General features: G+C 40.0%; 1 pseudogene; it reads left to right on the top strand.

Annotated features, from left to right (window-relative positions):
* The first annotated feature begins 5,381 nt into the window (after positions 1 to 5,381).
* On the top strand, positions 5,382 to 6,864 carry LOC102837095 (annotated as a pseudogene).
* Positions 6,865 to 11,098: the final 4,234 nt, after the last annotated feature.

Raw genomic sequence — 11,098 nt, 5'->3', positions numbered from 1 at the left:
CAGCCCGATTCGTAACCACGATAATCTCAATAGATGCAAAAAAAGTATTCAACAAAATTATACTTCAATTTAAGATGAAAATGTTCAGTGAACTGGGATAAAAGGCAACTTGTTAGATGCCGTAGAGTCACTTCTGACTTATAATGTTCTTCAATCCTTTAAAGAGGTCTTGTACAGCAGATTTGCCTACTGCAATATATTGTTTAATTTCTTGGCTACTGCTTCCATGAGTGTTGATGGTTGATTAAAAAAACCCTAAGTTTTTGACATCTTCATCTTTGACATCTTCTTTTCTACATTTATATGGCTGTTATTTACTTGTACAGTGATGGCGATTTTTGTTTTCTTTACATTGAGGCACAACCCGTACTGAAATCTGTAGTCATTGATCTTCATGAGTAAGTATTTTAAGTCTACTTTGCTTTCAGCAAGCAAAGTTGTATCCTCTCCATATCTCATGTTATTTATGAGTCTTTTTCCAATCTTGATGCTACCATTTTCTTAATTTAATCCAATTTCACGGGTTATTGGCTCAGTTTACAGATTGAATACGTATGTTGAAAAAATACAGCCCTGTCTCACACCTTTCCTGGTTTTAAACCATTCAGTGTTTCCTTGTTCTGTTCAAACAGCTGCCTCTTCGTGTATGTACAGGATCCTCATGAGCACAATTAATTATTCTGGAATATATTTTCCCTGAAATACTATCTATAGCTTGTCATGATCCACACAATCAAAAGCCTTGTGCAGTCAATAAAGCATAGGCAAATATCTTTCTGGCATTCTTTGTTTTCATCCAAAGTCCATCTGATGTCATCAATGATATCCCTCATTATTAGGGAAAAATAAAATTGTACAGTTGAAGAAAACAAAGTGAAATTGTTTTTATTCTCAATAAGATAAGATCAATTGTCTTTATTTTCAACAAGAAAATCAACAGTAAAACTAATAGAAATAATATATGAGAGGGACAAGGTTTCAGATAAATAATATATAAAATTCAGTTTTATTATAATCTTGTAGTTAAAACAATGGGAATGAAATACAGCTTATAATAAACTGCTGTTGTTGTTCTTGTTAGGTGCCATCGAGTCTGTATTGACTCATATCAACCCTATGCACAACAGAATGAAACACTGCCTGGTCCTGAGCCAACCTTACAATTGTTGCCATGCCTGAGTTCATTGTGCTGCATCCATCTCATTGGATGCCTTCTTCTTTTTCTCCAACCCTCCACTTTATCAAACATGATATCATTCTCCAGGAACAGATAACTCCTGATAATCTGAGCAAAATATGATAGACAAAGACTGGTCATCCTGGCTTCCAAGAAGCACTCTGGCTATACTTCCAACATTGATCTGTTTGTTCTTTTGATCATCTTTGGTACTTTCAGTATTCCCCTCCAACGTCGTAACTCAGATGCATCAATTCTTCTAGGCCTTCCTTATTCACTGTCCAACTTTTGCATGCATATGAGATAATTGAAAATACCCTGGCTTGGATCAGGTACACCTAAATCCTCAAACTGACATATTTGCTCTTCAGCAATTTAAAGAGATATAGTGAAGCACATTTGTTAATTGTAATACGTCATTTTATTCCTTGACTGCTGCTTCCATGAGTGTTGATGGCTGATTTGACCAAAATGAAGTCTTTGACAACTTCAGTCTTTCCTCCATTTATTTGGATGTTGCTTATTGGTCCAGTTATGATCATTTTTTGTTTTATTTACGTTGGTACATAAACATTTACATTTTCTATTACAATAAGTAGAAACAAAAATATTTATATGTCCATTTAATAAAATATGTGCTTCAATTATACACTAAAAATAAGGAAACATTCCAGACAGAAACTAAAGCAGATCTAAGGAATGAACTGACAGAGGAGTAATGGCTTTTATTCATAAGGTTTTCAGTGACTAAATATTTGGAAGCAGTCAATTTCTTTTTGTTCCTTGTCGGTCTTTGTCTGGAAGGTCAGCTGAAACCTGTCCACCTTGGGTGATCCTGCTAGTATTTAAAATGCCTGTGGCATAGCTTCCAGAATCTCAGCAACTCACAAGCCACCTGAGTATGACACCGTATGACTGTCAGTTTGTAGGACTAGCATGACTTATGTGTTGCTCTGATTTTGGAAGCTATGCCACAGGTATTTTAAATACTAGCAGGATCACCCAAGGTGGACAGGTTTCAGTTGAACTTCCAGACAAAGACTGACAAGGAACAAAAAGAGAAATGGACTATTTCCAATATTTAGTCACTGAAAATCTTATAAATAAATTGGAACACAGTAAGCACCAGATATTGAATATTGAAACATGATGAAGTGCACCAGAATATTTTCAGATATAGTGTCAGAAGATGAGCACCTCAAGTTGGAAGGCACTCAGAATACTACAGGGGAAAAACTGCCTCCTTAAAATAGAGTTAACCAGAATGCAAATGGAGTAAAACCATTGAGACCTTCATGTGCTGATGGAGCATAAATCAAAATGAAGAGAAACAGCTGTAAACATACAGTAATAATCAGAACATGGAATGTATGAAGTATGAATCTAGAAAAATTAGAAGTTGTCAAAAATGAAATGGAACACATAAACATCAATACCTGAGGCATTAGTTAGCTGAAATGTAATGCTATTGACCATTTTGAATCTGCCAGTCACCTGGATTACTAAACTGGGATGACAAATTGAAGAGGAATGGTATCACATTCATCATCAAAAATAACCTATTGAGATCTGACTGGAAGTAGAAGACTGTCTGTGACAGGATAATATCCATACATCTACAAGGAAGATCAGTTAATACCACTACTATTCAAATTTACACATCAATCAATAAAGCAAATGATGATGAAATTGAAGAATTTTACCAACTCCTTCAGTCTGAAATTGATCAAATATTCAATCAAGATGTGTTGATAATTATTGGTGATTGGAATGCAACGATTGGGAAACAAAGAAGAAGAATCAGTACTTGGAAAATACGGCCTTGGTGATAGAAACAAGGCTGAAGATCACATGGTTGAATTTTGCAAAACCAATGACTTCTTGGTTGCAAATGCCTTTTCTGGACAACAAAAAAGAAGATTATATACATCAATCTCACAAGATGGAAAACACAGAAGTCAAATTGTCCACACTGGCCAAAAAAGGCTAAGATAACTCCATAGCATTAGCCAAAACAAGGCCAAGGGCAGACTTCAGAACAGACTATCAGTTGTTCATATGCAATTTCTGGCTGAAACTGAACAAAATGAAAACAAGTACGTGACAGCAAATACATGACATTGAACATATCCCACTTGAATCTAGAGATCAACTGAAGAACAGATTTGATGCATTAGACACTGAAAACTGATGAAAGAAGTGTTGTGGGATGGCATCAAGAAAGAAAAAGATCATTAAGAAGACAAGAAAGATGGAAAAGATCAAAAGGGGTGCTTCAGAGACTCTGAAACTTGCTCTCCAGCATTGTTGTTGTTGTCAGGTGCCATCGAGTTGGAACCAACTCATAGCGACCCCATGCACAGCAGAATGAAACAATGTCCAATCCTGGGCCAGCGTCACTACCGCTGCCACACTTGAATCCATCAGTGATGCCACCTGGCCAATCCATCTCGTTAGGGGTCTTCCTCTTTATCTCTGACCCTCCACCTTACCCAGCATGACATCCTTCTCCAGCGACTGTTCCCTCCAGACAATATGTCCAAAGTATGAGAGACAAAGCTTAGCCATCTTGGCCTCCAAGGAGCACTCTGGAATGAGAGATATCATGGCTCTCCAGCATAGAGATGCTAAAACAAATGGCAGAAATGAGGAGGGAAAAGAGCTGAAAAGAAAATTTCAAAGAACAGCTGGAGAAAACAAAATCAAATATTATAATGAAATGTACAAAGACCTGGAGTTAGAAAACCAAAAGGTAAGCACATACTCAGTATTTCTCAAGCTGAGGGAACTGAAGAAAATTTCAAACCTCAATTTGCAATATTGAAGGATTCTAGTGGAAAATCTAGTGGCCTTGGTGATAGAAATGATGCTGGAGAATGCATGATAGAATGCTGCAAAATCGATGATTTATTCATTTCAAATATCTTCTTTAGACAGCATAAGAGATGACTATACACCTGGACCTCGCCAGATGGAATACATAGAAATCAAATAGTCTATATCTGTGGAAAGAGAAGATGGGAAACCTCCATATCATCAGTGAAAACAAGCCCAGGGGCAGACTGTGGAACAGTTACGTGCAAATTCAAACTGAAGCTAAAGAAAATGAAAACAAGTCCACGAGAGCCAAAATGTGTCCCTGAATATATCCCACCTGAATTTAGAGATCATCTGAACATCCATTCCTGATAAAAACACTCAACAAAGTAGGAATTGAAGGAAAATTCCTCAACATAATTAAGAGCATATATACAAACCAACTCCGGTAGCGTAGTGGTTACGAATCGGGCTGCGAACCTTAAGGTCAGCGGTTTGAAACTACCAGCCGCTCCGCGGGAGAAAGATGAGGCTTTCTACTCCCGTAAAGATTTACACCCTCGGAAACCCTGTACAGGGTCGCTATGGGTCGGAACCGACTCGACGGCACTTAACGACAACGACAATGATACAAACCAACAGCCTACATCACTCTCAATGGAGAGATACTGAAAGTCTTCCCTATGAGAACAGGAACCAGATAAGGATGCCTTTTGTCACAACTCCTATTCAATATTGTGCTGGAAGTCTTAATAAGAGCTATATGACAAAACTGGGAAATTAAAGGCAACCAACTTGGCAAAGAAGAAGTAAAACTCTATTTGCAAACAATATGAGCCTATACATAGAAACCCCAAAGACTCAGTAAGAAAGCTACTAGACCTCATTGGAAGATTCAGCAAAGTGGCAGGATATAAGATCAATGTACAAAAATCAATTGGATTCCTCTATACCAAAACAACAGTGTTTAAAAGGATTTAGGAAAGCAATACCATTTACAACAGCCGTCCCAAAGGGTGAAATATCTAGGAATAAATGTAACCAGCGAAACAAAGGACCTATACCAAAAAAAACAAAAACAAACAAACAAACTGCAAAATACTACTACAAGAAACCAAAAGAGCGCCCTACTGCTAGCTGAGGCAGCACCATGTGGAGGGCTGCTGGGCCTCCCAGGAGTGCGAAACAGAGGATGACCAGATGGCAGCTGAGCCTGAGCCTGAGCCGCCTGCTATCGACTTCCCCGTCCAGGGCTCGGACCCTAAGTATGATGAGTCAGACTTACCAGCAGAACTCGAAGTATTAAAAGGACCCTTCCAACAGCCAACGTTCCTGTTTGCAGTTGCAAACCAACTGTTGCTGGTCTCACTCCTGGAACACTTGAGCCATGCGCATGAGCCAAACCCAGTTCGCTCAAGACAGGTGTTTAAATGATTCTTGTGAGGAGAATTCTCATATCCAGAAAATCAGATCAAGGGAAGTAGCCTTTGAAACACAAACTTCACGCTACTTGAATGAATTTGTGGAGATTGCCATCTTAGGAAAAGGAGGCTATGGAACAGTATACAAGGTCAGGAATAAATCAGATGGATAAATATTATGCAATTAAAAAAATCCTGATTAAGCATGCAACTAAAACACATCGCATGAAGGTACTACAGGAAGTCAAGGTACTGGCGAGTTCTCAGCACCCTAAAATTGTAGGTTACCACACTGCTTGGATAGGGCACGTGCATGTGGCCCAGCCCAAAGACAGAGTTGCTATTATTTGCCCTGTCTGGAAGTTCTCTCCAAAAGAGAAGAGTATGGGATTAGACATGATTACAGTAGCAGCTTATCCATCGTTTTTGCTGAGCTTACCCCAGACAAAGACAAGGCATTTGGAGGAGCTGGCTTTGAGAATCAAGATAACAGGTTGATAAACTGCATCACCAGTATAGTCACAAATGCCCATGAATTATCCACGGAGCTACAAGAAAATGGGTTGTCAAGTAGTGACAATCAGCTGCCGCTGTGGCGTCACTCAGACCTGGAGGAGAATTTCACATCCACCAATAAGTCTTCTGAAGAAAACTTCAGCTTGTTTGGGCAGACAGAAGTGCAGTACCACCTGATGCTGCACATGCAGATGCAGCTGTGTGAGCTCTCACTGTGGGACTGGATCACCGAGCGAACAGGAGGAGCCAAGAGTGCATGGACGCGTTGTCTTATCCTTATGTTATGGTCAGTGTTGCAACAAAAAATTTCCAAGAAGTGGTGGAAGGTGTGTATTACATACATAACATGGGGATTATGCACCAGGATCTCAAGCCCAAAAATATTTTTCTTCATGGCCCTCATCAGCAAGTAAAGATAGGAGACTTTGGTCTGGCCTGCACAGACATCCTACAGAAAAGCTCAGACTGGTCTAATGGAAATGGAAAAAAGAACGTCAGCGCATGCTTCCAGCGTGGGTACTTCCTTGTACACATCCCTGAACAGTTGTAAGGATCCGATTACGATGCCAAGTTAAACATGTATAGCCTGGATGTCATTCTGCTGGAGCTCTTTTAGCCATTTGGAACAGAAATGGAGTGTGCCCAAGTCTTAATGGGCTTACGAACTGGCCAGATACCTGAATCGCTCAAAGGTGTCCAGTTCAAGTCAAGTATATCCATCAGTTAATCAGAAATAATTCATCCCAGAGATCTTCTGCCACCCAGCTGCTACAGAGTGAACTTTTCCAGAATGCTGGAAATATGAATCTTACCCTACAGATGAAGGTAATCAAGCAAGAAAAAGAAATTGAAGCACTCAAGAAACAGCTAAGATTCATCTCTCAGGAAAAGGGAGTTAAGGACGATATGAAAATTGGGAGTGTTCCTCTCTAGCCTTAATTAGGGGGCTACAAAATGTTTGTGGAAAACTTGAATTAAAAGATAGTACAGATTTTTTTCCCATGAACTTTTTGAAGCCCCTTGTGCAAATACTATGGAAGTGGACTTTTAAAAAGTCTTACACGACTTGAATGTAAATTTCTAATCTATATTTGTCTATAAATGGCATAATTAATTGTATTCAGTAAGCCTATTGAAGACTTACTAAAATCTAACTGCTCCTTTCTGAGGGAGCTCCTATGAGTCAGCATCTTAAGTTTGTTATTGTTAGGTGTTGCCAAGTCAGCATAATGCCCCTATGTACACCAGAACAAAACACTACCCCGTCCTGTGCCATCCTCACCATTGTTTCTATGTTTGAGCCCATTGTTGCAGTCACTGTGATCACTTTACCAAGCATGATGTCCTTCTCCAGGAATTGGTCCTTCCTGAAAACATGTCCAACGTATATGAGATAGTCTCACCATCCTTGCTGCTAAGCATCCTAACTGTACTTCTTCTAAGACAGATTTGTTCATTCTTCTAGCATTCCATGGATTATTCATTATTATTCACCAACATCATAACACAAATGCATCAATTGTTCTTTTTTTTAAAAAAAGAAAGAAGCTAAAAGAGACCTACAAAAATGGAAGAATGTACCATGCTCCTGGATAGTAAGACTTAACATTGTGAAAATGTCAATACTGCCCAAAGCAATTTACATATATGAGGCAATCCAAATCCAGATTTCAATGACATTCTTCAAAGAGATGGAAAAAGCAATAACAAACTTTATATGGAAAGCAAAGAGACCCAGGATAAGCAAAGCACTGCTTAAGAAGAAGAATAAGGTTGGAAACCTCTCATTCACCAAATTCAAAATTTATTACATGGCTATAGTCATAAAAACAGCTTGGTACTGGTATAATGAAAGATCCATTGATTAATGGAACAGAATTGAGAATTTAGAAATTAACCCATCCACATATAGCCAACTGATTTTTGACAAAGTACCTAAATATATTACATGGGGAGGGACAGTCTCTTCAACAGATGGTGCTGGCAGAACTGGAAAGCGATATGCAAAAGATTGAAAAATGACCTTTACTTCATGCCTTATACAAAAACCAACTCAGCATGGATTAAAGTTCTAAAGGTGAATCCCAAAATTATGAAGGCCATCAATAAAAAAAAATAGGGGAAAATGTGAGGGCACTAATTCAGGGCAGATACAAACTACCAAACATTTTGAAAACTATACACACAAAAGTAGACAAAATAGATGATTGTTGTTGTTGTTGTTAAGTGCCTTCGAGTTGGTTCCGACCCATAGCGACCCTGTACAGGGTTTCCGAGGGTGTAAATCCTTACGGGAGTAGAAAGCTGCATCTTTCTCCCGCGGAGCGTCTGGTAGTTTCGAACCGCTGACCTTAAGGTTCGCAGCCCGATTCGTAACCACTATGCTACCAGAACTCCTTTAACTTATGTGCATCAAAATACTTCACCAGTAGATTAAAAAATGGAACCCACAGAATGGGAAAAAATCTTTTGCAATGACACATCAGACAAGGGACTCATTTCTAAAATATATAGGAAACTACAACACCTCTACAAGAAAAAGCCAATAACCCTATTAAAAAGTGGGCACAGAACATGAACAGACACTTCACCCAGGAGGAGATCCAGGCATCCAACAAACATATGAAGAAATGTTCATGATCACTAGCCATTAGAGAGATGCAAATCAAAACAACAATGAGATATCATCTCACACCAGTGATAATAGCAAACATCAGAAAAGTAGAGGACAATAAATGTTGTAGAGGGTGTGGAGAGAATGGGATGCTCCTGCATTTCTGGTAGGATTACAAAATGGTCCAATCACTCTGGAAAGCAATATGGCACTTCCTCAAAAGGTTGGAAATAGAAATACCTTATGATCCAGCAATTCCTCTACTGGGTATTTACCCACAAGAAATATGAGGCAAAACACCAATGTTCACAGCCGCACTACTTACAATAGCAAAAAGATGGAGACAGCCTAAGTGCCTATCAACTGAAAATGAATAAACAAACTGTGGTACATACACACAATGGAATATTATGCTACCTTGAAGAATAACAAGGAAGCTGCAAACCACTGCATAACATGGATGAACTTTGAGGACGTTATGTTGAGTGAAATTAGTCAGTCACAAAAGGAGAAATACTGCATAGGACCAACAATGTAAAAGACTAAGAAAAAGAGCCCATACTAAAGGGGTGGTGGTGGATTATTTGATGGTTACTGGGATGTGGGGGTGGGGTGAGATATGGGATGGGAAGGTGTAGCACAGGATAGGGAATAGACACAGATTAGTTTCAGAGCTAAGGAGGAGGTCAATACACAAGAAGTGGGAGGGCAATGGAAGAACAAGGTGGATGGGAAAACAATTAGGCAGGTTTGCATGGACTAAGTGGAACAGAGGTAAATAATGATGTATGCACAACCTTGGAAAAACAGGGCTCTGGGATACAGGGATTGAGGCATGGTTGGAATGGGCAAAAGGGAGGAAATAATGTTAAGATGCTCAGCTATCTTTTGCATCTTGGTTTCCCTGACATACCATTATAAAATGACATTTGAGGAGGAAAAAAAAGGAATAGTTAGAAATGTCACCATAGAGAGCTCTTTAGGTCAGTCTTCTGGCTATAACTGATTGGAATACCTAAAATCGGGCTACAAAGTGCCCAGTGAAGGAGGCTTCCTGTGGATCCTCTGCATTACATAAGACCATAGGTGGAATCCTGAACCCCATCCAGAATCTTCTGAGGTGGGAAATTTTCACTTGAAAGGATAAGCAGCCCAGCCTGGAACAGCTAGAAGAAAGAAGATACTTCTTGAAATAAAGACCGACAGTAAAAATACAAAACAACCAACTGATTACTACAAGAACAAGCAAGTTGCTTGCCCAGGAGACACCAAGGCAAGTGACTGAGCCCCCTCAGGGTAAACCCCCTTCCAAGACTAAGACCCAGTGGGAATACACAAGCAGATATGTGCTCTGATTGGTGACCATGTTAGTCATTGATAAGGAGATTTGAGGGAAAAACAGCAATGAAGCTGCGAGTTAAGTCCTACAATGTTCAATAAATTCCTGTGAACCTGGGTGGAGATCTGGTTGGCCAGCTGTGTGGCAAGACCTGGGGACTCTTGGGGCCAGAGTCACTGACATAGCCACAGAGGACTAGAGTGGAGAGTATAGCTGACAAGAAGAGAAGGCATATGCACAAGAACACCCATACTTGCAAATAATACCCACTTGACCTGGCTTCAATGGCTGGGTGCTCAGAGCTCAACTTGAAGAAGAAAGAAGAAGAAAAATAGAATACTATGATACAATTTGATGAAGTTGACTTACTATGGATGCAGTAGCTCGAAAGAGGGAACACATTTTTACAGAGAGGATCATTCCTACACCTCCATACACAGAGTAGACAGGAATGGACAACTTGGATATTGGCTACCCAAAATGGGGGGTTTACAAAGGCAAGAAGTGACTGGCTTACAAGCTTTCAAGAGGGAGCCTAGATCCAGAGGGTGCGGAGGAAGGTAGACTCTCCACTGAGTAATACCCAATCTGTCTGGGTGGGGCTGATGAAAAGAGATGGGGATAGGTCTCTTGTGGAACAATAGTGAATAACTGTTATCAGGACTGACTGTGAGGGTTGGAAATGTAAAGGAAGATGTTTTGTAGCAAATGGAGGGGAGTGATTGACTTTGCAGTCCATGAGTGGAGGTCCCTGGGACCATCAAAGGAGAATAGCAGAGTGTGGGAGCCTACCCAGAGAAGCAGTGATGCCAGAGATGAAGGCAGAGACAATGACATGGAGAGATGGAGTGGCTGGGGACTCTAGACCCAGAGAGGGAGAGGGTCTTTATGCTGATGACTGGGGTGCAGGCTTGCAGGGTGTACCCTTTGGTTGGTTGATGATGCATGGAGAGTATTGTAACCATGGCAGTGCAATGATATCAGATAGGATGAATGTAAATCTAATGTTCTTCCATGTAAAGTGTCACATAATTCACAATAAAGCATATATATATAGTTGTTAAGTGCCATTGAGACCCTGTACAGGGTTTCCAAGGTTGTAAATCTTTACGGGAGCAGAACGCCCCAACTTTCTCCCGCAGAACAGCTGATAGTTTCGAACTGCTGACCTTGCGGTTCACAGCCCGATTCGTAACCACTACGCTACCAGAGCG

Source organism: Chrysochloris asiatica, unplaced genomic scaffold, assembly GCF_000296735.1.
Source record: "Chrysochloris asiatica unplaced genomic scaffold, ChrAsi1.0 scaffold00088, whole genome shotgun sequence".
NCBI classification, from domain to species: domain Eukaryota; kingdom Metazoa; phylum Chordata; class Mammalia; order Afrosoricida; family Chrysochloridae; genus Chrysochloris; species Chrysochloris asiatica.
This window is presented reverse-complemented; position numbering and strand designations above follow the sequence as displayed.